This window comes from Protopterus annectens, chromosome 6.part0 (assembly GCF_019279795.1).
Source record: "Protopterus annectens isolate FY-2018-M chromosome 6.part0, PAN1.0, whole genome shotgun sequence".
Classification (NCBI taxonomy): Eukaryota; Metazoa; Chordata; order Ceratodontiformes; family Protopteridae; genus Protopterus; species Protopterus annectens.
The window spans coordinates 298768389-298789425 of NC_056737.1; the positions used below are offsets into that span (position 1 = coordinate 298768389).

Sequence of the window (21037 nt, forward strand, 5' to 3'; positions counted from 1 at the left end):
TGTGCCTGCACAAGTTCACAGGTATGCACACACACACACACACACACACACACACACACACACACACACACACACACACACACACACACACACACACACACACTCTCTGCAGAGAACCGTTTCAAAAAATGACATTACTAATTCTCAGTAATCTCTAAATATAGCCCAGTGTTTTAGGATGTGCTGAAGTCGATGAGAATTTGCATGTCTAATTAGCAACTTGATTAGTCAATGAGCTCATTTTCCCTTTCTGCTACTAAAAGAGAACTAAATTTGCAAATTAAAAGTACAAATACTTTGTACATAAGAAGGACTCGGAATCAGCCTATTATGGACTTGATACTTCACTTACAGCAAAGGACTGGTCTCAGAGTGGTGCTATAATTATCATGATTACAGAGTTCAGAGAAAGGCAGGCATTCAGCTACAATTAGTGCACACTGGTAAGTGTTTCTTCGTGCAAGGATGCATGCTTACTATTCCAGGTGAAATATGGGTGCAAAAACAGTGACTTCTATGTATTCCTTATTTTGCTTCTCATCGTTTTTATTTGCTCATTTTATTGTTTAGCTATAATTTTGTCAGTCTCTCTGTCTCCATTTTGGAGGTGGTTAAAAAAAAAAGAAACCAAAGCTTCTTTTCAGGTATGTATTACTACATCAGGAAACTCAAACAGCCTAATTATGACCGAGTATAAGAACTGTTACTGTGCAACTCAGACCTTATTCCCCAGGTTTACATTTATCTGTAATGAATCTCCTTGATGTGTAATATCCTGAATATGTACATTCATCTGTGTATTAGTAAACATCCAAAACAAATCCATCTGTATATCCCTTAATTAATGTCCTAAACAAGCTGTTAACTTGTAGCCTAAACACTGAGTTGATTTCCTTTCTTATGATAAAATATTCTTAAAAAGAGCACTTTTTTTCCTTTTGTGGTATTAAGATAATTAAAAATAATAGTAATAAAAAAAGATTGTTCCACAAAGAAAATAAATAACGTATTCATAAAAGTGATACAATGTTTGATGAAGAGTTATATATAACAGGTATTTGGATGAATTGTATTGCAGTACATTATATTATTATAAGATTACCATATGATGAAAAGTAATTGCATTTGTAGCATACCTAAAGGCATTCTGAGGCACAAACCCAAATGGCAACTGTACTAATTGTATAAGTGTGAAACAAAATATATTTTATATATATTGCATCAGGTCTTATTTTGCATGTACCATGCACAGAACTTTTCAAAGGTTATCAAGTCTGAAAATATAATACATATGTATTTAACACTGAGAAATTATGTATAAATAATCATAAATAATAAGGCTGTGCTGCTGATGCTTTCAAAGTTTCCATGGAAACTAGGACCCTTAGAGTAGAGTTTGAGAAGTCTCCTTCCAAAGAAACCTTGGAAACCTTAAGACATTTTAAGAGACTTTTCAGTGCATAGTTTCTTATATCCAGTCATTTATAATTTATGGGTACTCAAACATATAACGAGCTTCTTAGAAGTTTACTTTTCTTAAAATTAACTCAAAGGCTGAACCTTTTTCTACCACATTTATAACTTATTACAAATGGTTCGCTTCACACTTGACATCTAGTACAGGATATATATATTTTACATCATATACTGTATTAGACTGCATTGAATACCTCATTGCATATTTCTTTATAATTAACCTAATGTGTTTCACAACATAAGTAACAATTAGGCAAATAAAAGCAAGTTTTTGTATACTATTTAAATGTATGGTGCCTGCGGTGTGGTAGCACGGCTTCTAGTCACTCTAAAATATATATCACCCATGAAGTGATACTACAGCTCATTTCAGATATTATAAAACAAATGCTGGCTATTTGGTGATATTAGTGTGTGTAGATGATGTGTTTAGTATGATATTGGTGCTTTTATGTAATATAAAACATGTCCTGACCACAGAGTGAAGTCAGGACTTGTAAGGTTTATAAATCATGTCAAAAAACACAAAATTACACCAGCACCTTTTCTTCTTTATTCAGCAACAGTGATCTGGCACCTTGGCAATTCGCTTTCAAGGATTCATGTGCTGGCATTGTTTAATACTATGGAATCTAGATATTATAAAATGCGTGCTGCCTATGGTGTGATACTACAACATGTAAACACCATAAAACATGTGCTGCACATGGAAATATAGCAAAATATATAAGAATTATAAGGCACTGAACAATTTAACAGCGAGTGGCTAAAGGAAAAAATGTTGGGATGCATTGTGAAGTGGAAAGTTGTTTCCAGGGATAGGAAGTCAATTATACCATTATAAACGACACTGGTTAGATCATGGCTGGAATACTATGTCTAGTCTTGGAAGCTGTATATAAAGATAAAGTATTTATAAAACTGGTAGAGAGGGTATAGAAAATGGTGGCCAGAATAATTAAGGAGTAGGAAGGGATAAAGTACGAGGTTTTAGGTACCTGGTGTTATGCTCATTTGACACTCGGATATAAAAGAGATGCATTGCTAAGTAACTGTTTGAAATGTCAGGACCTGCTAGATCAGGTCCCAAAATATGGAGACCGAATGACCAGAAGAATGGACTTACATATACTAAGTCTGAGATGAGGTGTGGAGATCTCAGACTTGGTATATGTAAGTTCAGAGGGTGCCATATTTAAGGAGAAGAGCGATTTTCGAGATTCACTTTTCTCCTTTTCTGGTATGTCAGCACTTGGCATTTTGAGTGCCAACTTTTCAATAGGCAGCCTGTATGCTATGGGTCTGTAGAGAAGCAAAGGGACTTATGAAAGAATACAGCTGAGAAATAAAGTCAAGGAGTAGTAGATAGTCATCAGATCATAAATACAAAGTTCAGGTTTTAAATGAGGAAGTATTTTTTTATTGAATGGGTGATAAATAAATGGAATTAACTTCCATTATGGCTAGTACAGCACAGCTCCAGTATTTTGTTTAATGAGCAAGATAACTGGGTTGGAAAGGAAGTAAGAGAAGAGTTGGGGTAAGTGTATTTAAGTGGGCAACTTTTAAGAGTTAGCTACAAGAATCAGGCAGTCTAAATAATACCATGTTTTCCTCTACCACAATACTGTCTCTCTCTCTCTCTCTATATATATATATATATATATATATATATATATGTATACATCTATGTATAGGCTAAGATACCAAAGGCAAATGGAAAATTAAACAATTTTAGGGAAAGTGGGATGTGAAGAAAGAAGAAATGCAAGTAATACATTGTGTATTTACATTAGCTCAGTTAACATATATATATATATATATATATATATATATATATATATATATATATATATATGTGTGTACATAAATATATATGTGTATATATATATATATATATATATATATATATATATATATATTAAAATGTGGCTGATAATGCTGTGCCATGGCAAGACAGATGGATGGACAGATGGAAGGATGAAAATATTTCATAAGTATTCCAAGGCCACTGAGTCTTAAGACCACTCATGCTTTGCCAGTACCCTCCTTTGTGCTGCACCTCCTTTCTCCAGGATGGCTATAGTAGTCAAACCCAGAGTAAACATGTGGCAATCCACTCAGTCATCTAGTTTATGTTTAAAGAAAGATAGTGAATTGCACTGTTTAACATGGAAGAGACATTTATTCCAGAAGTTTGCGAGATGCTGAGCTGTAAACCTGTCCCTCCACCATGTCTTATTTATCTGTTCGTGAATTTTTAGGTCACTGATTTTAGTATTGGTAGAGACATTAGACATGCAGAGATATAAAAGTTCAGAACATCTGGGTCTCAAATGGCATAAAAGTTCAGAACATCTGAGTCTCTAATAGCACAGTAGGTGAGAAAGAGTTCTCCCCTGAAAAGTCTGTAAGGCAGTGAATAAATGAATAGAATGTCCACCCTCTCTTGGTAGCACTGGGACTTTATGCCTATGATCATTTTGGTTAGAAGCCTTTGGGGTTGTTCTAACTGCTTGATATGTTTTCTGAGATACATCTTGAAAAGGGTATTGCACTCAATAACTGGACGAACTGGAGTAAAAAGGCTTGATTATGTATTTAGACCTTGATGATATTCATTTGGCAATTAGCTGAGTTAAATCAAAGAATTTCCTGAAAACTGTTGTCACATGATGGTTGGTCAAAAGTGAGGACATTATCAACTAAAGTTCCTAGGCCCCTGACTACATTTTCATTTTCTAGTGGTGTGTTGTGTGTTGTCTGTGTGCTATGATGAGGAGAGGAGTTGCCTATCAATACTGATGATCCTGCACTTTTTAGCATTTCATTTAAGCCCATTTGTAGTATACCAAGAGTGTAACAGGGAGAGTTTATTCTCAATGGTTTTGATGTCAAAGGTTGAGTTAAGAGCAACTTCAGTTTGCAGTTGCCTACAAAATTAATTTGGCAGTGGTTTTGGCTCTCTGCTGAAAGATCTGAGAAGTAAAATGCCAAAAAGGAGTGGTTGCAGCACCAAACTCTGAAGGACACAGATGGTCACTTTCATACTTTCTGATGATGCACCTATAACTCACACTGTATGGGTTCTGTCTTTCAACCAGTTTGCAATCCATCACATGTATTGATTTTTAATGTAGTTAGCTTCTGTATGATGTCAGTATAGGGAATGATGTTGAAGGTCCTGGACAGATCACGATACAGAGTGTGTAGAGGATGAACATCATCTACGGCTTCCATAAACATTTCAAGAAATTTACCAGCTTCAATAGACTCTGTCCTTATTAAGCCAAACTGTTGGGGACCAAGTCTAATAAAATGCTTGCTATTGCACTTTATGAGATCAGTTTATAATATGTTTCATTGCTTTGCAAATGAGGCTTGTAACACTGATAAGTCTGAAATTACCTAGGTTATTTGTAAGGTCATCCTTATGGAGGGGCATCTCCATTGCAGTATGCTACTCATCAGGGATAAAAACCAATAGCTAAACATAGGTTTAAACAGTTTAAGGATTGGAAGTGCACATGTGTGCGTGTGTGTGTGTGTGTGTGTGTGTGTGTGTGTGTGTCTGTGTGTGTGTGTGTGTGTGTGAGTCTGTGTGTGTGCGTGTGTGTATGGCTGGATGTCAGGATGGATGATGGTTGGACATGGATGGATGGCTGGATGGATAGTTGGAGAGTGGGTTGGAGGGAGAGAGTTATGTATGAATTTGAGGTTGTGGAGATGGACAGAAAGATGGGCAGATTATATTTCCTTTTCTATCCATCCATCCATTGTGAAATTATGTTTTTTTAGAAGATTTGATGCATTGGATAAATACTATCTACACATATTTTTGCTATGATGTCTTCATTAAATTTGTTTTCCTAGCTGTTTTTGACCTCTTATCTACAGTCCATCAACCACATCTGATCACTCATCTATTCCCTTTACATCTATCACATGTTGAAGCAAGAGCTGATCTGTGATGGGCCATTATCCAGGCACCCATGAAGGGTAGATGCTTATTCCCCTGTTCTACATGATCCCTCTGCTGGCAGTTCATCACTTCTTTCCAGCAACTGCATTCTTACAAAGCTGTACATTTTTCAAAAACAATCAAAATGCTGTATACAGCACATTACCTTGTAGCCGGTTGTGTGAATATACCCATGATCTATCTGCTACATTGTGTATTTCTCGCCTTTGCTTCCCTGAAGGCAACATAGCATTCCTTCCCCTCAGGATAGTCAAGCTGGCATTAGCTGCTCATTCTTATCCCCTTCTCCTGTCCTGCTACCTCCTCCAGCCCCAGGCCATTTAGTTATTTATTTGTCTTGTTTATTCATTTATTTATTTAATTATTTTATTGATTGGGTTAATGGGCTGGTTCAAGGACCCTTCTCAACCTAATCCAAGCAGCCATTTACAGAGACTTCAGGTAATACATATTCATTGTTTCAGATTAAACATGTAGAGTAACTTTACACAGACTACCAGTTTTGCATGTATCAGCACTGACAATTCCACATTACTGCAGAAAAAGACAAGGGGAGAAAAGAAAAAGGTAAAAAAAAAATAAAGGCAATGTTGCTGATGAGGAAAAAATGTTTAATGCGATCTACTCCCTTAACTGTGCTCATTTGACATTGAAAATAAAAATATTAAAGTGATTTTATATAAAAGGTTGTGTAATTGAGTGCACAGCAATGTGCTCACAGTTCAGGCTAAATCTCCTGTAGCATGGAGCCTGCATGAAGCCTTTAGTAGGTGAGTGGCTATCAATGGATATGTTAAACAATGGTGTCTGTTTTATTTGGTATTACTGCAGGACATGTAAATGCTACATTGAATTTAATTATTTATGCATGAATGTGGTCACTGTTTTCCTATAAGAAAATGTCTCCAAAGCCATATTTGGTAGTCTGGCAGTGCTATAGTGTGGCCAGGTCAGATATGAAATTGAATGAAAGGTAAAGCATACCAAAGCAGATACTACTTGAAGGGTGACCCCAAACCAGCCCAATTAGAATATTTCTTCCATGAGACTGCATTGAAGTTTTCTTCAGCTTTTCATCAGCTTATTGTCATGAGTATTGGCAGTTTGCTTCAGCTACAGTTTAGAGGAGATAAGTATCCCCATTGGGAACATTCCTTTAGCTTTTTCACAGGAAAGGTAAATGCTCTTGCAGTACACAGATTCCTTATAAGGGTACCCATACTTCCTGTGTTTTATGTTTACATGAACAATACAAAGTAAGTTCCTGTCAGATATACATTTCCTTTTCTACAAAGACCATAAGGAGTAGGATAAATTCTGTAAAGATTTTTCTTGAGAATAAGAATTTTATGGATTTGGCATGAGTGACCATGGTGATAGACTCGCATTCAGTGAACTTCCTCCTTACAAAAAGAAAAACATTTTGAAACAGATTTCAAAAGCACACACACACACACACACACACACACACACACACACACACACACACACACACACACACACACACACACACACACACCTATATATATTATTTATCTTCATTTGGTTGACTAACACATACATCAACATTCTAAAGGTAAGGCACTCTATGTGGAACTGAAAATTTGACAACCTAGTACGCGTGCAATGAGGAAGGACCTCAGCAAATGCAACTTTAAAACATTGTTTTGCACTTCCCCATGTGAGATGCTGTGACCCCCAAAACCCTCACTACTTATATATACTAACTCTAAGAACACACAATCCTTGGGGAAAGGGAATATTCCCCTTCCTGAGGATTGCTGATCTTGCACACTTGCCAGGGGTGGCTCATGCTATAGGACTGCAGCCCCCCCACCTAAAGACAGAAGAAAATCCCCCCACCTGTACAAAAGAAAGATTCCCCCACCTGTACAAGAAAATAAAAAAAAAAATTGTGAGTCCCGGAACTCCACGCATGTGTGCTTGGAGCTGCTGGGTACTCACAGAACTCCAGACTGCTATGTTAGGCAGTCCAGATAGAGGAGAAAGGCATCTCCACCCTGCCAGCCAAGAAGTCTGTGCAATGATGACCACACAGATGAGAAGGAAACCAGACTGCGTCATCGGCAGGCTGGAGCCTCCAGCCTATTCTCATGGAGCCCAAACCAGAAACCAGCCGTTGGCGTGCGAGGGCTGAGGAGGGGAAGAAACCAGCAGAAGAGGACTACAGAGGAGCTTGTTTTCAGGGGGAATTAGCTGCCATGAAACAGAAGACTGGATCACCTACCAGGGTCTGCAGGTAGTGTGTGTGTGTGTGTGTGTGTGTGTGTGTGTGTGTGTGTGTGTGTGTGTGTGTGTTTGTGTGTGTAATGCCCCAGTTGCTATATACTGGTGGCTAGAGAGAACACATGGTGGTGGGTAGAGAATACTTAGGCTTGAACCCTGTACCTTGGGTGCAGGTGGAAAGGGCCTGAATTCCCTACCCATCACCATTTGTAAAAAAATTGCAGATGTTTGCCTCATATTTGTTCTGTTCTTCATAAAATCTGTGGTTTCTGTGTGTTTGTTTTTCCTTGCAAAGTCAGTAGTGCTGTGGTGCACTGGTAGCATTGTTGCCTGACAGCTACAGGTTCTCTGGTTTGATTCTTGGCTGGGGTGCCTTTGGTGTGCAGTCTGCATGCCCTCCCATCTTATAAAGAACATGTGTCTGGAGTGTTTCTCCCTGCTCTGCTGAAAATTGTGTTTTGTTCCAAGTCAGACTTTCCTGGTTAACAAATGTTAAATAAAAATAACAGGCACTTGAATTTCAGATTTCATATTCTTCAGAAAGTACATGGTAACACAAAACCTTTTATTCTAGCAATTTTCTAAGTTTATAACATGGATATTTGAAATTTGTCCCTATTTTTGGGACTGTATTCCCCCATTATTGGCTTTGTCCAGGTTTTTTGTGCTAAGGTTGAGGGCTATGGTGAGAACTGAATTCACTGAATATGTATGGGGACTGTATTCCCCCATTATTGTCTTTGTTCATATGTTTTGTGCTAAGAGGTTGACAGCTATGGTGAGAACTGAATTCACTAAATGGTAGCCATTTAAGTTTCAGTCTTCCTCTCTTCCACAAAACAGATGATTTGGCATAGTGGTATGTTGCTCTGACTGTTTTGCAGAGGGTCCCCTGGGTTCAAGACTTGGCAGTGAAATGTATGGTGGTAACACAGAATTTTATTCTAGCAACTTTCCAACAGTATACAAGCAATGTTTAAAATGTGTCCCTGGTTTTTGGGCTTTTGTCCCCCCCCCCCCATAAATGTTGGCTTTTTCCGGATTTCTTGTACTGCAAAGTTCAGAGATACAGCTGAGTGTCGAGTAGATTTTACAAGGAGCTGAGAGCTGTAGGGGAACAAAAGTTTAGTGCTGAGTCTGCTTGCATTGTTAATAGCACAAGAGGTAGTGTACTTGCTTTTGATTCAGAAGGCTGTGGGTTCTGCTCCCACAGTAGGAAGATGCATTGCTGATACTGTACTGTGTTGTAAAGAGGGTGGGTACTGCAGTCCTTTTTGGCGAAGATACCTAGTAACTATGAACCTGTTATCAGTTTGCCATTCATTCCCTAATGCGATATTACTAGCTTATCATTGTTTAATGCAACACTGGCAATTTATTCTTCAAGAGGGCAACAGGCACTTTATTTGTAGATGAAACCATGACATATAAAGTTGTTTGCTAGCAGCAACCTCTTCATTAGTTACAGATTTCTTTAATGTGGAATTATTTAGATGACTTTTACTTCTTCAGAGTGTGTATATTTACTGATACTGGTAGACTGTATAAGTTTGAGTAGACTTTTATGATGGAAATGTTCTGAATTGGGCAGTTTTGTCATTAATTGCGCATGCATTTTGTTTCATTGTTTACTGGAAAAATGTTCAAAACAATACATTTAAAATGCCCTCTAACTGTACTGTATTGTACAAGGAATATAATTTAATACAATCAGGAAGGTGTATCAAAGAGCATGTGTATGTTTCGTGTTCAAGGGGCCTATGATTTTGAAAACAGCCCAAAGTTAATCTTTATCTGCCACTGGCAAAATGTATTTTCTTTGAATGTGGGTTTCAATGCTGTTTCAATTAATGTGAGTTTCAAGGGCAGAGAAGTTTTAATGCTAAGTCTGTTTTTATTGTGAGACTGCATTGCTTTGTTTAGCAGATATCTATTAAAGTTTGTGATGTAAAATGCAAAATAAAACTTTCAAATGAAATCCAAATCATTGCAGAAGTAAAGCAATATGCACATTACAGTGTTTATGGTAAATGGGGTGAAATAACCAAGGAATGGGACACTGGAATGGCTGCAGGGGGGAGGCTCCATTCGACCATGATTTTGTGAGGGGGAAGGGCAGAAAACTCATAGACGGCCCCAGCTGAACTATACCTCTCAACTGTCCAGATTTTTTGCAGAATGAATAGATTTTTGTTTCTTCTTTTTGGTTTGTTCCTTATAAAATTTGGGGTTTTCTGGCAAATCATTTAGGAATGAAGTCACTAAATGACAGACATTGAGTTTCAGATGTCATAACCTTCAGAAAAATGCATGCTAAAGCAAGACCTGTTATTCTATTATTCTTAAGTTTATACAAGAGCAATTTTTAGTACTGTTTGCAGTGGCAGTTGGTGACTTCAAATCAAAGGAGGGCTGCAGAAGACAGCTGAATGGGTGGAGCCAACAGGAAGGGTGTGGCCAACTAGAAAGGGGTGGGGCTATGCTATAAAACACAAAAACTAGCACTTTAAATACGCTGCCCTGGGTGCCACTGCCAAACCATAATTATGAGAGTGCAATCAAGACAAAATAAATTGTAGAAGAAAAAAAAATATTTCAATGCATTGGCTACATGACAGCTTACTTAATATCTAGATGGAAACAAAGAGGTTTCAAGGCATGAAAAAATAAACTACTTTTTAAATACATTACTGGAATACCAGTCAAAATCAAGTATAAAAAACAAGCAGCACTCAACTCAAACCACTTCTCCTTGCACTGCAGTTCTAATTATAATTTATATTCAGCTTTATAAAAGTACCAAATAACATGCTGAAAGTAGCAATCCTTACGATACCCTCACTTGTAAAAATGTTTCTTATCCAAAAAAGACCTGCTGCCTGACAACAACTACCTACTTGTTTCATGGGGAAAACATGATCAAAGTAAAAAATGAACAGCAAACAAGAAACAAGCTCAATATAAATTGCTTAAAGGATTACTGCACAGATTATGGACCACACATTACAGATTGACATTCTGTTTAGTTTATGGGTAAAGCCTGCAAAGATGACTGCAATCTCCAACAAATGTAATGAGCTTCTGAAAATACTGTAATCCTGTCCTTTATTACAAATACTGTCATATGCATTTCAATACCTAGGGCTTATATGCTATCTAGTTATATAAATATTGTCTGCATGGTAACAACAAAAAGGCTTTCAATGTTGGTAATTCTTTAACAGTATGCTTGTTAAAGCTTACTTACATCTTACAGTCTCAGACAAGCTTACCTGATGGTTATTAAAGCATTGCTACTTAAACACAGAGCAACAGGGCACTGCGACAACATGCATTTTCTGAATAAGAAGAAGCATAAATCAACAGTATAAAAATATGACACAAAACCAGAACATTTTGCAAAATCAAGGACAGATGAAAAGCCACTGCAGTACTTGTGTCTACCTTGGATGGGGGGATATTCTGCACACTTAGACTGCATAACTGCTCCTTGCCTTGCTTGGACACATCCAGAGTCAATACGTGGGGGAGTGGGGTGCAACAAATATGTCACAATTTGAAATGTCTCTGGCTGACTGTGATGGCCCTGACACATTTGTCATACTCTCAACCTCAAAGCAAGACATCTGGATAAAGCCATAAATAAAAGTAGGACAAAGGCCCAAAAATAAGGACACATTTTAAATATTGCTCTTACAAACTTAGAAAGTTAATAAAGTAGTAGGTCTTGCATTAGTATGAAATCAGAAACTCAAACATCTGTCATTATTTTCAAACTTCAATCTTTAATGAAAATCTGGATATTCTGCAAAAATATATACACAGACACACACACAAACACACACACACACACACACACACACACATATCAGTCTAGTCCTTAACATCTTTATTTCCATTTATATAAACAACTTGTCCAGTTAAAATGTATTAACACATTTTTGCATTTTACTTTAGTACATTGTGTAAAATTAATATAATATCCAAATAATTAAATAATTATAAGTACTTTATTTTTCTACATAGAACCTTTAGTGGACTCTAAAACACTTAACTTCAAATCTGCTTGTAATATATGCACCAGTACTTCCTTACAGTAACCATCTTCATGTCATACAGGTAAACACATGGACAGGTTTATTATCATAATTTCCCTTCTGTTCTGTTATAATTCATTTTTCGAGTGTCCTGCCAAGTTTTCCACTCACAGGACTAGGGAAAGGAAGTGGAAGCCATGGGGGTTGTAATATGCTGTCAAATCATTACAGAAAACAGCCATATTGAAGGAAAGAAGGAGTCTACAATGGTAGAGAGAATGCACTCCCCTAAAACAGCCATCAGTTTAATGTAAAAAGTAAATGAAATGAAAAGCATCAGTAAGTGATTACTTTTCTATATGCAGAACTTCAGATGAAATGGGGTTATTAGATGTGTGGGATAAAGTACTAAAGTGAAAAAGCATGAGTTTTTATATAGAGCACATACTGAAAAAGGAATAACCATTTACAACAGACTGGGAAGTGACGTATAAAATCAGTCTGTTGTAAATGGTTATTCCTTTTTCAGTATGTGCTCTATATAATGCATGCTTTTTCAGTCTTAGCTTGAAAACCTTCAGAATGATGGTGCAGCGAGCATCAGATAGAAGTGCTGCAAGTCTGAAACAGGATTTACTATGAGTTCTTGAGTCATCTGAGCTTTCCTGGCAACAATTTCACCTAAGCAGACAGACCAAATCCAGTATATCCAGTTATGAGAATAGAATATAAAATAATCATTATAAAAAGCAATTTTATATGACTCACCCCCACCATAGCTCTCAACCAATCAGGGACAAATCAGGGACAAATTTCAACAGAATCTGGGACAAATCCAGAAGAAATCAGGGACAACCAGGGACACTTTTATTATTATTAACTTTTTAAGTGAACAAATCCAGGAATTAAATGACTACAGCTACTGAGGTTGTACTTGAAGCTAATTACTCCAGTCCAAGTCATTGTGCTTCTAAATCCTTCTGATCAGCCACTAACTGTAGTTATTGCTCCTTCATCCCCACTTCTAAATATTCAGCGAATTATTAATCCAAACCAAAGCCATGACGTTTTAATGCCCACTACAACAATGCAGTGCAGACTATGTGAATGTTTTTTTGCTGCTGCTGCTGCTGCTGCTGCTGCTAAATTAAATTATGAATTATCATGTACCAGACAGACATATTGTCTATTTCTACTGCTTGTTGAACTTGTCTTGATCTCTTGCACATTATAAAACTGTTACAGGCTTACAGCAAATGGCATTGGCATAGTATTAGTATATACAACACATCATCAGTCACACACACACACACACACACACACACACACACACACACACACACACACACACACCTTCTGTCAGGTTGCACAATCCCTTGCTCTGTTAGAAGTCATCTATAGAGAGAGAGAGAGAGAGAGAGAGAGAGGTGAATATAGGTTCACCGACAGAACAAAGCTTGGAAGTGGATGACATGATGGTAAGAAGGAGGTTGGACATCCTCTGTATCCAGGAGACAAGATGGAAGGGAAGTGCAGCAAATCCACTGGGCTTGAGCTCCAGAGTCCACTACTCAGGAAAAGGAGAGGCTAGGAATGGTGTGGAAATTGTGGAGAGGGAAAGGCTTCAGAAGACAGTGAAGAATGTCATCAGAATTAGTGACAGACTAATGGCAATCACACTCCAGTGTAAGGATAGGGCAGTATTCATAACCTCAGCCTATGCCCCACAACATGCTTGCAACAGCAGTTGCAGGACTTGGATAAAGTGGGACAGCATGAGTTAGTGTTGATAATGTGGGACCTGAATGCACATATCAAGACAGGCAGTACAGAATGTGAGGACTGCCTGGATCCACATGGATGGGGCAAAGGAATAAGGAAGCAGAGGCCATTCTAGACTTAATTCTGGCAAATAACTTGATGGTGACCAACAAATGGTTCAGCAAGGGACACAGTCACAAGATCACATACAAGAGTGGCTAGCATGCAACAATAATTAAGATTCCAGTGGGAGAAACTGGTTACAGCAATAATTGATCGTACACAAGCATTGCACAGTGAAATGAATGGTTTCTTAGGAATTTACTGGGAGAAATACAGTGGTGAAGTGGGTAGTATTATTGCAACACAGCAAGAGGTCCTCTGGTTTGATTCTGTGCTAGGGTGCCTTCTGTCTGCATACATCCCCCCAATGTGTTTATATGGGTTTTCCCTGGATGCTCCAGTTTCCTTTCACATTTCAAAGAGATGCAGTAAGTGTTCTGGACACTGTAAATTGGCTATAGGTGTGAGTGCATGTGTGTGTGTGTGTGTGTGTGTGTGTGTGTGCGTGTGTGTGCGTGTGTGTGCGTGTGTGTGTGTGTGTGTGTGTGTGTGTGTGTGTGTGTGTGTGTGTGTGTGTGTGTGTGTGTGTGTGTGTGTGTGCACGTGCACTGTGGAAGAACAACTGCAGCCACCTGTTAGTGTAAATATTGATTGGCTTTAGATAATGGTCACTTTTGGTGGGACACCCTGACCTGACTCCATGTGCAAAAATGGGAAGAAGAGGGTTATGGATGGATGGAAATGTTCTTGGATGTCTTATTGCCATCAACCATGAAATTAAATCACTTCTGTAAAAAAGCATTAACTTATACTGACTGGATTGCTGATTTTGCATTTCTGACAAAAACTGCATGGAAGCAAGGCAGAATTCACTGCAAAGATGTTCAACATTCTTAAATGATGAATTAATTATTGAAATGTGACAATATATGATTATATGATACTGCAGTGTTGCATAGAGTTACCCTTACTCTAAGGTATAATGATTTCAGACCAAGTATATATGTATATGTAACACAGGTATGAAAAATACACCTCCCTGCAATGTGGGTGCAAGGGGCAAGCCCTCCTCCCTCTTTTCACTGTATTGTTTTTTAAATGCTGCACATAGTTTTTGCAGTTAAGGGTGTTGAACAATCTGTGTAGATGCAGAATATGACAGACAGCATATGCAGATGGAGATAACTGAGATACGCTGATCGACTTCTCTGTCAGACAAACGTGCCAGTTTCTTGGAATTTTACCATTTACTGGAAAAAGCTGAAGTTAATCTCGAGTGCTACTAGCTATGGGTGTGTGGTCAATAAAAGAACAAAGTAAGAGGCAGTTGATAAACAAGAATTTAAGACAGTAATTCTGTATCACATCCAAAATAATAAGTTATGAGGTAACTTATTTCCTATCTTGATTAAATGTATCACATGCTTGCCTGTATATGGTATTAAATGTGCAGCTTAGTATAATTAGACACTGAGCAAAGCATCGTATTGTTCATGGAAAATTTGTTATTACTCGCTTAACATAGTAAATGAAACACGGTGGCAATACATTTTAATTGTTTCACTCTGTAAACATTGCCTTGCTGCTTCAGTTTATGTTTTACAGATATTATGAGATGACCTGATCTTATGCATAAGAAGACTGCCACTGAATGGAGATGTTATTTTATCAGAAACAGCAAAAAGTGTTTTATTGTACATTACATATATGATATGATCAAATACATACCGAACCAATATATCAGTGAAATGTAATACCGAAATATGAGCAATATGAATATTTACCTATTTTTACTTTAATAGAAATAGAGGAGCTTTAACTACTATCTCTGCAGTTCATACAGAGAGCAGACCAACAATCAGCATTAACAAATGTTTGTGCAAGTTGCTTTTATTTCATAGGTTCATAGGTAGGTACTAGGCTATTGGCCCTAGGGCCTATACAAGCCTAGCCAAAAAGGTACCCTAGCTTTCCCCACCCAAGAAAATTATTTTCCTGTGCCCCTGTCCAGCAGAGCCACAGAGGTGATCTCCGGGGTGAATTTCCAATTTCCCATCCAATAATCAAGATTTTTCTTGAAGAGTGCTAATGAGGAGCTTTGTTTGATATAGATAGGTGGTTTGTTCCAGAGTATGGGAAGTCCTGGGACAGGAATCTATCCTTCCAGCATGTTCTGTTTATTGTGGTGATGAGGTTTAGGTCCCTAGAGCATGTAACTCGTAGGGATTGGGATTTCTTTAAGTGGAGCATGTCCAACAGCTCTGGGTTTGACATAGATTTGTATGTTAGGCAGAGATCGCCTCTGAGTAGGCGATATGCGATGGAGTAAAGCTGGAGTTTTTTGAGATGGTCTGCGTAGGGCATCTGTTTGAGGCCAGTAATCCTCTTTGTGAGGTATTTCTGTGGCCTTTCCAGTTATTGTAGATGTCTTGTGAGGTACATACCAAAAGGGGCACTGTACTCTATAAATGGGTCTAATGAGTGATGAGTAGAGGGGAACAATGACCCCTTTTTTCCTGGATGAGTAACCTTTTGTGATGAGGTGTGCCACGTAGGAGGATTTCCTGACTACTGTGGCGATGCGATTATCAAAGGAGAGACTACTGTCCACCTGTGTCCAAAGGTCTCTTATCATGCTTTCAGTGGTAAGTAGACTACCACCTATGTGGTAGCTCATGGGTACAGAGTTTTTACCAAAGGGGATGACAATGCACGTTTTGGCATTGAGCTTGAGGCCATGGCTTTGACACCAGGCATCTGTCCCAGTAAGGCCCTTTTGTAGGATGTCCACATCGTTAGGAGTTTCAATTATGGCTCCTAGTTTGCAGTTATCTGCAAGCTTCATTAGCCAAATACCTTCTGTGTTAGCCTGTACTTCAGAAAAGTAGATACCAAACAGGAGAGGACCCAGGAGTGAACCCTGTGGTACTCCACTTGTCACTGGTCTGAAGTCGGATTTGGAGTCTGCTACTTTCACAGTGTTGGTTCTGTCAGTGAGCCAGTTGGCAACCCATCTTGTGACATAGGGATTTATACCTAGTTTAGTGAGTTTGTCTATAATTCCAGAGTGGGGGATGGTGTCAAAAGCCTTGGCAAGATCTAGATAGGCTGTGTGAACCCCCTTACCCTCGTCTACGGCTTTGGTAACTGCTTCAAAGAAGTCTATCAGGTTTAGGAGACATGATCTGCCTTTTACGAACCCAAACCGGGTGGGGTCCAGAGTTTGGAGATTACCAATGTCTTTGTTTATAAGTTCCATGATGATACGTTCCATGGCCTTGCAGACCAGGCTCATTAGGCTAATGGGGTGGTAGTTCCCAGGGTCCATGGTGGCTCCCCCTTTGTGGAGTGGGATAACCATCACTGTGCACCATTCAGTGGGCACAAAGCCTGAGGTGAGGCTATGATTGAACATGGTGCTTAGGTGGGGTGCCAGTTCATTCTGTAGTTCATGTAGAACGCAGCCTGGGATGTTGTCAGGTTCCATGGATTTTGTGTTCTTAGCTTTGGAGAGTATGGTTTTTACCTGTGCAGCCATGATTACAGGAACTTTGCATTCTTTCGGTATAGAGATGGTCCCTTTAGGGGGTGAGAGGGGGGTAAAGTTAGCACTGACCCTATCTGCCAGTTGGTTCTGTATATTTAGTGCCATTGTGCTGTAACTCAGAGCTGATCTGAGTGTTGCCATTGAGATTCTTGACATAGCTATAGAATGCATTGTGGTTGTCTTTAGAATCAGTGGCGATTTTGTTTTAATAACTAGCTTTGAAGGATTTTATGAGGAATCTCAGCTTCTTACTGGGGCTGACCAGGGAGTTCCTCCAATCATGGGATTTTACTCTTTTTTGCAACAGTTTCTTTCTTCTGTTGTAGAGTTTGTTTATGACATGGGACCACCAGATTGGCTTCCTTTTTTTTTTGGAGGATAGCATCTTGGTTCTTTTAGGGATAGCACGATCCATGCACTCATGTAAGTGCTTATAAAGTGCATTTGTGTATGATTCAGCAGTCATACCTCTATGATCCGTCTGCATGGGTGTCGTGAAGTTTGCCACTTCTGTCTTAAGAAGCGTGAAGTTGGCTTTGGAGAATTTTTATGGTGGTTTCCCTAATGGGGGGTGGGGGCGGGATGTGGATGTCTAGGCTGATTAGCTTGTGGTCGGATCTGACCAACAAGGAATTGACCTCTGGTGTGGAACATCGGTCACCCATGTTGGTAATAACCAGGTCTAGGATATTGCTGTCCCTGGTGGGGGTGTGGATAAGTTGATCCAATCCACTGAAATTTATGAATTCCAGAAAAAGTTGAGCAAAAGAGTTGGTACATGAGTAGTTTTCCCAGTTAATGGTGGGTAGTTGAAATCACCCATTATTAGGATGTTGGGTTGTACCCTAATATTTTCCAGTGTATCAAAAAATGAGGAGTGGGAATCCTGGGGCATGGTGGGGGATCTGTAGCAAGTTACAATTTGGATTGCGGTCTTGCTAAGAGTTAGTTGCACTTGGATAATCTCGGATGCATTATGCTGAGCAACTAGCTTGGAGGTGTGGATATCCTTAATGAATATGGACACGCCTCCACCTTTAGTGTTTCAGTCCAGGTTAGGTGGCCGAAAGGTGTGGTATGAATTATAGCCTGGTAATGCAGGGGTTCTCTCTGGAGCCATGAACCAGGTCTCTGTCACTGCACAGATGTCGATGTTCTCCATTTTAAGGAGTGCCTCGAGTGAATGCAGTTTGAGGTTTAGACTTCTAGCATTGAGTAGCATTACCCTCAGATTTTGCTTGCTTGTACCTGTTACAGTGGTGAATTTGTCATTTGAACCTTGCCTAAAAAAAGCACTATAGGGGTGCCAAGAGCCTTAGCCAATATCCAGAATCCTAAGGGTGACAGGTGCAGGCCATCTCTGGCAAAGCATCCTGGTCTGTCGATCATGTCATCCCAGGCAGACAGATACTTAGAATGACACCAGAAGCTTAGCCAATTGTTGAAGTCAGTTTTGAGTGGTTGATCTGGTATTTTTGCGAGACATGCTTCATTTTGTGCTTGCATTAGGCTTCATTTCTTATCTTAATTGCTTTAATTTCTCTTAAACAAAAACGGTGGTTTTACTTTCTGGGGAACATGTATTTTTTTCTTATTTTAGTTATTTAAAAGTTAAATAAATTCTTGTTGTGCTTAATTGTTTCTTAAATTTGAGAGTGATTTGCCTTTTTGTTTAACTGCATATACTTTGACTGGAAACTTTTTATTTGTAGCTTTGTGGCATTATCTGTAAATAAGTATTTATGTTTGTTTTAATGTATTGAGTATTAGGATCCTATAGTGCTAGGTTTTTGAAGTATTGTTGGGATAATGTATTTTTTGTGTGCATTTCTTCTTATTTTAATATTAGTTTGTCTTACACATGTTTAGCAAAAAAAAGATTTTTCACTCTGTTTTAGTAGCTGGTGTTATGTTATCCTTTCTTATTTATTTATGTGTGTGTGTGTGTGTGTGTGTGTGTGTGTGTGTGTGTGTGTGTGTGTGTGTGTGTGTGTGTGTGTGTGTGTGTGTCTGTGTTTATGTATCTCCTACTAGTAGAGTGGGCATATGTGTGCTATGGATAACAGTGGCCAAAGTAGGGGTGTTGGGGTGGAATGAAGCAGCCAGTAGTTTGCACTCTTCCCTCTGTGGTGAGGTCTAATGTTGCTCATGTTGTAGTATGCCCTTCTTTGGAATTTTGGAGCATAACTTCTAGTAGGCAATTCAAGTTAAGAAAAGTGTTAATGAATATTGGTGGATTGTGTGTGGAAGCACAGATGTACTCTCTGCTCTATGCCACAGTACAGTGGATTCCCTGGAAATAGTGGGAAGGGTAGGCCACAGCCATAGAATTACCCCACCATAACTGTAATTCCTGCTCTGACTTTGATGCCAAGATGGTTATAAATGAGAAACATAAAAGAACAGGAGGCTGAATGATTGGCAAGGATCTGAACAAGCTGATGTTCAACAAAGTTATATTAGATGCAAAAAATGCTTTAAAAATTAGGACAGTTGGGTCAGAGCAGGAGTTTGCCACAAGCATCTTATCAAGCATATCCAGCAGCCATATTTCTGATTAGTGCCACATTTGTCAAGCAAATACACACAGAACATAACCAAAGCCAAAGGACCAAATACATTTTAATGGGGGATGGTTTACTCTGTATATCCATATGCATAAGCATGTGTATCCACATTATCTGCTCATATACCTGCTAATACTTCAGATAACTTCTTTGAAGTGTCTCTTTCTGTCTTCCTAGCCATGTATGCCCATAGTAATGATTCATGTCTTATATCAGGGCCATATGCTTGCACAGTAAGCATTCCGGGGGCAGGACAAAGAGAAGCAAAGAAGATTAAATCAGCAGGCAGAAGAAAACATTTTGTCTGTAAACTTGCAGCTCCACCACACACACAGACGCACACACACAGACGAGCACACACACACACACACACACACACACACACACACACACACACACACACACACACACACACACGCACACACAGTATGGACTGCCTAATAAACTGGTCTTAGGCTGATTAACCACTAAGTTGCCACTAGAACACATAATTTGTGTATTTTGTATTTGACCTACAGAGGTTCTGCAGTTACTTCAGCTTTTTTAACACCTTTATTAAATTATCAATTAAGACACAGGCAAACATACATTAATATAAAAGAAATAAACCATATTAACATGTTTCCAGTTAATACATTATACATAGACAGAAGAAACCAACGGTTAGGCCACAGCTGAAGAAATATAAATAATAGTCCAAGGCAAAAATATAATCCGTTTACAGCTTCCAACAAATGCTCTTTATTGAATCGAGTACATTATACATCACATATGTTCTTTTTTATAACTATCATCAGACTAACATTACATAAATTGCTTGATTCCAACTTTCCCTTAAAATTCTCTTCCTCCTGAATACTATACTGCATGTATTATTCCCATAATTTCCATTTATTTTTATGTAATTTGCTCCTTTCCTTTTCTAAATAGTCGACTTCCAGTCCTTTAATCTCTTAACAATATTCAATACTTCAGATATAGCTGGTTCAGACTTTAATTTCCATTTTCTAGTAATTGCTTTTTTGCCAGCCACCAGAATTAGACTTAGCAATGCCATACTATGTCTAGGAAATTCAGATCCTGCGTCCTAGCTCAAAACAATAATTTCCTTAGTTACATCCATTTGCTCACACAACATTTCTGACAGAGGGCTCTATAGGGAATTTGTAAAATCTGCCACCTCATTACATTTAACTTCGGTTTTTGGACTAATAGGATCCCTTTATTAGCAGATGAAGTGCTAATGTTAATCTAAAACCTCAAATATCTGCAAAACCCATGTTAGTCAATTAAAAGTGATTCACCATATTTGTGTCCTACTATTTTCTGTTTGTAGAACAAAAACAAAATTTCTTTT

The 21037-nt window shown here is 38.5% G+C and overlaps 1 protein-coding gene across 1 annotated transcript in view; it reads left to right on the plus strand.

Annotated features, from left to right (window-relative positions):
• Positions 1–319: 319 nt before the first annotated feature.
• Positions 320–21037, plus strand: part of SNW1 (SNW domain containing 1) — a 1165034-nt gene continuing 1144316 nt past the window's right edge. Inside the window, exon 1 of the mRNA XM_044074050.1 lies at positions 320–443. The gene's annotated coding sequence lies outside the window, so the exon portion shown is untranslated. The remainder of the gene's footprint in view (positions 444–21037) is intronic.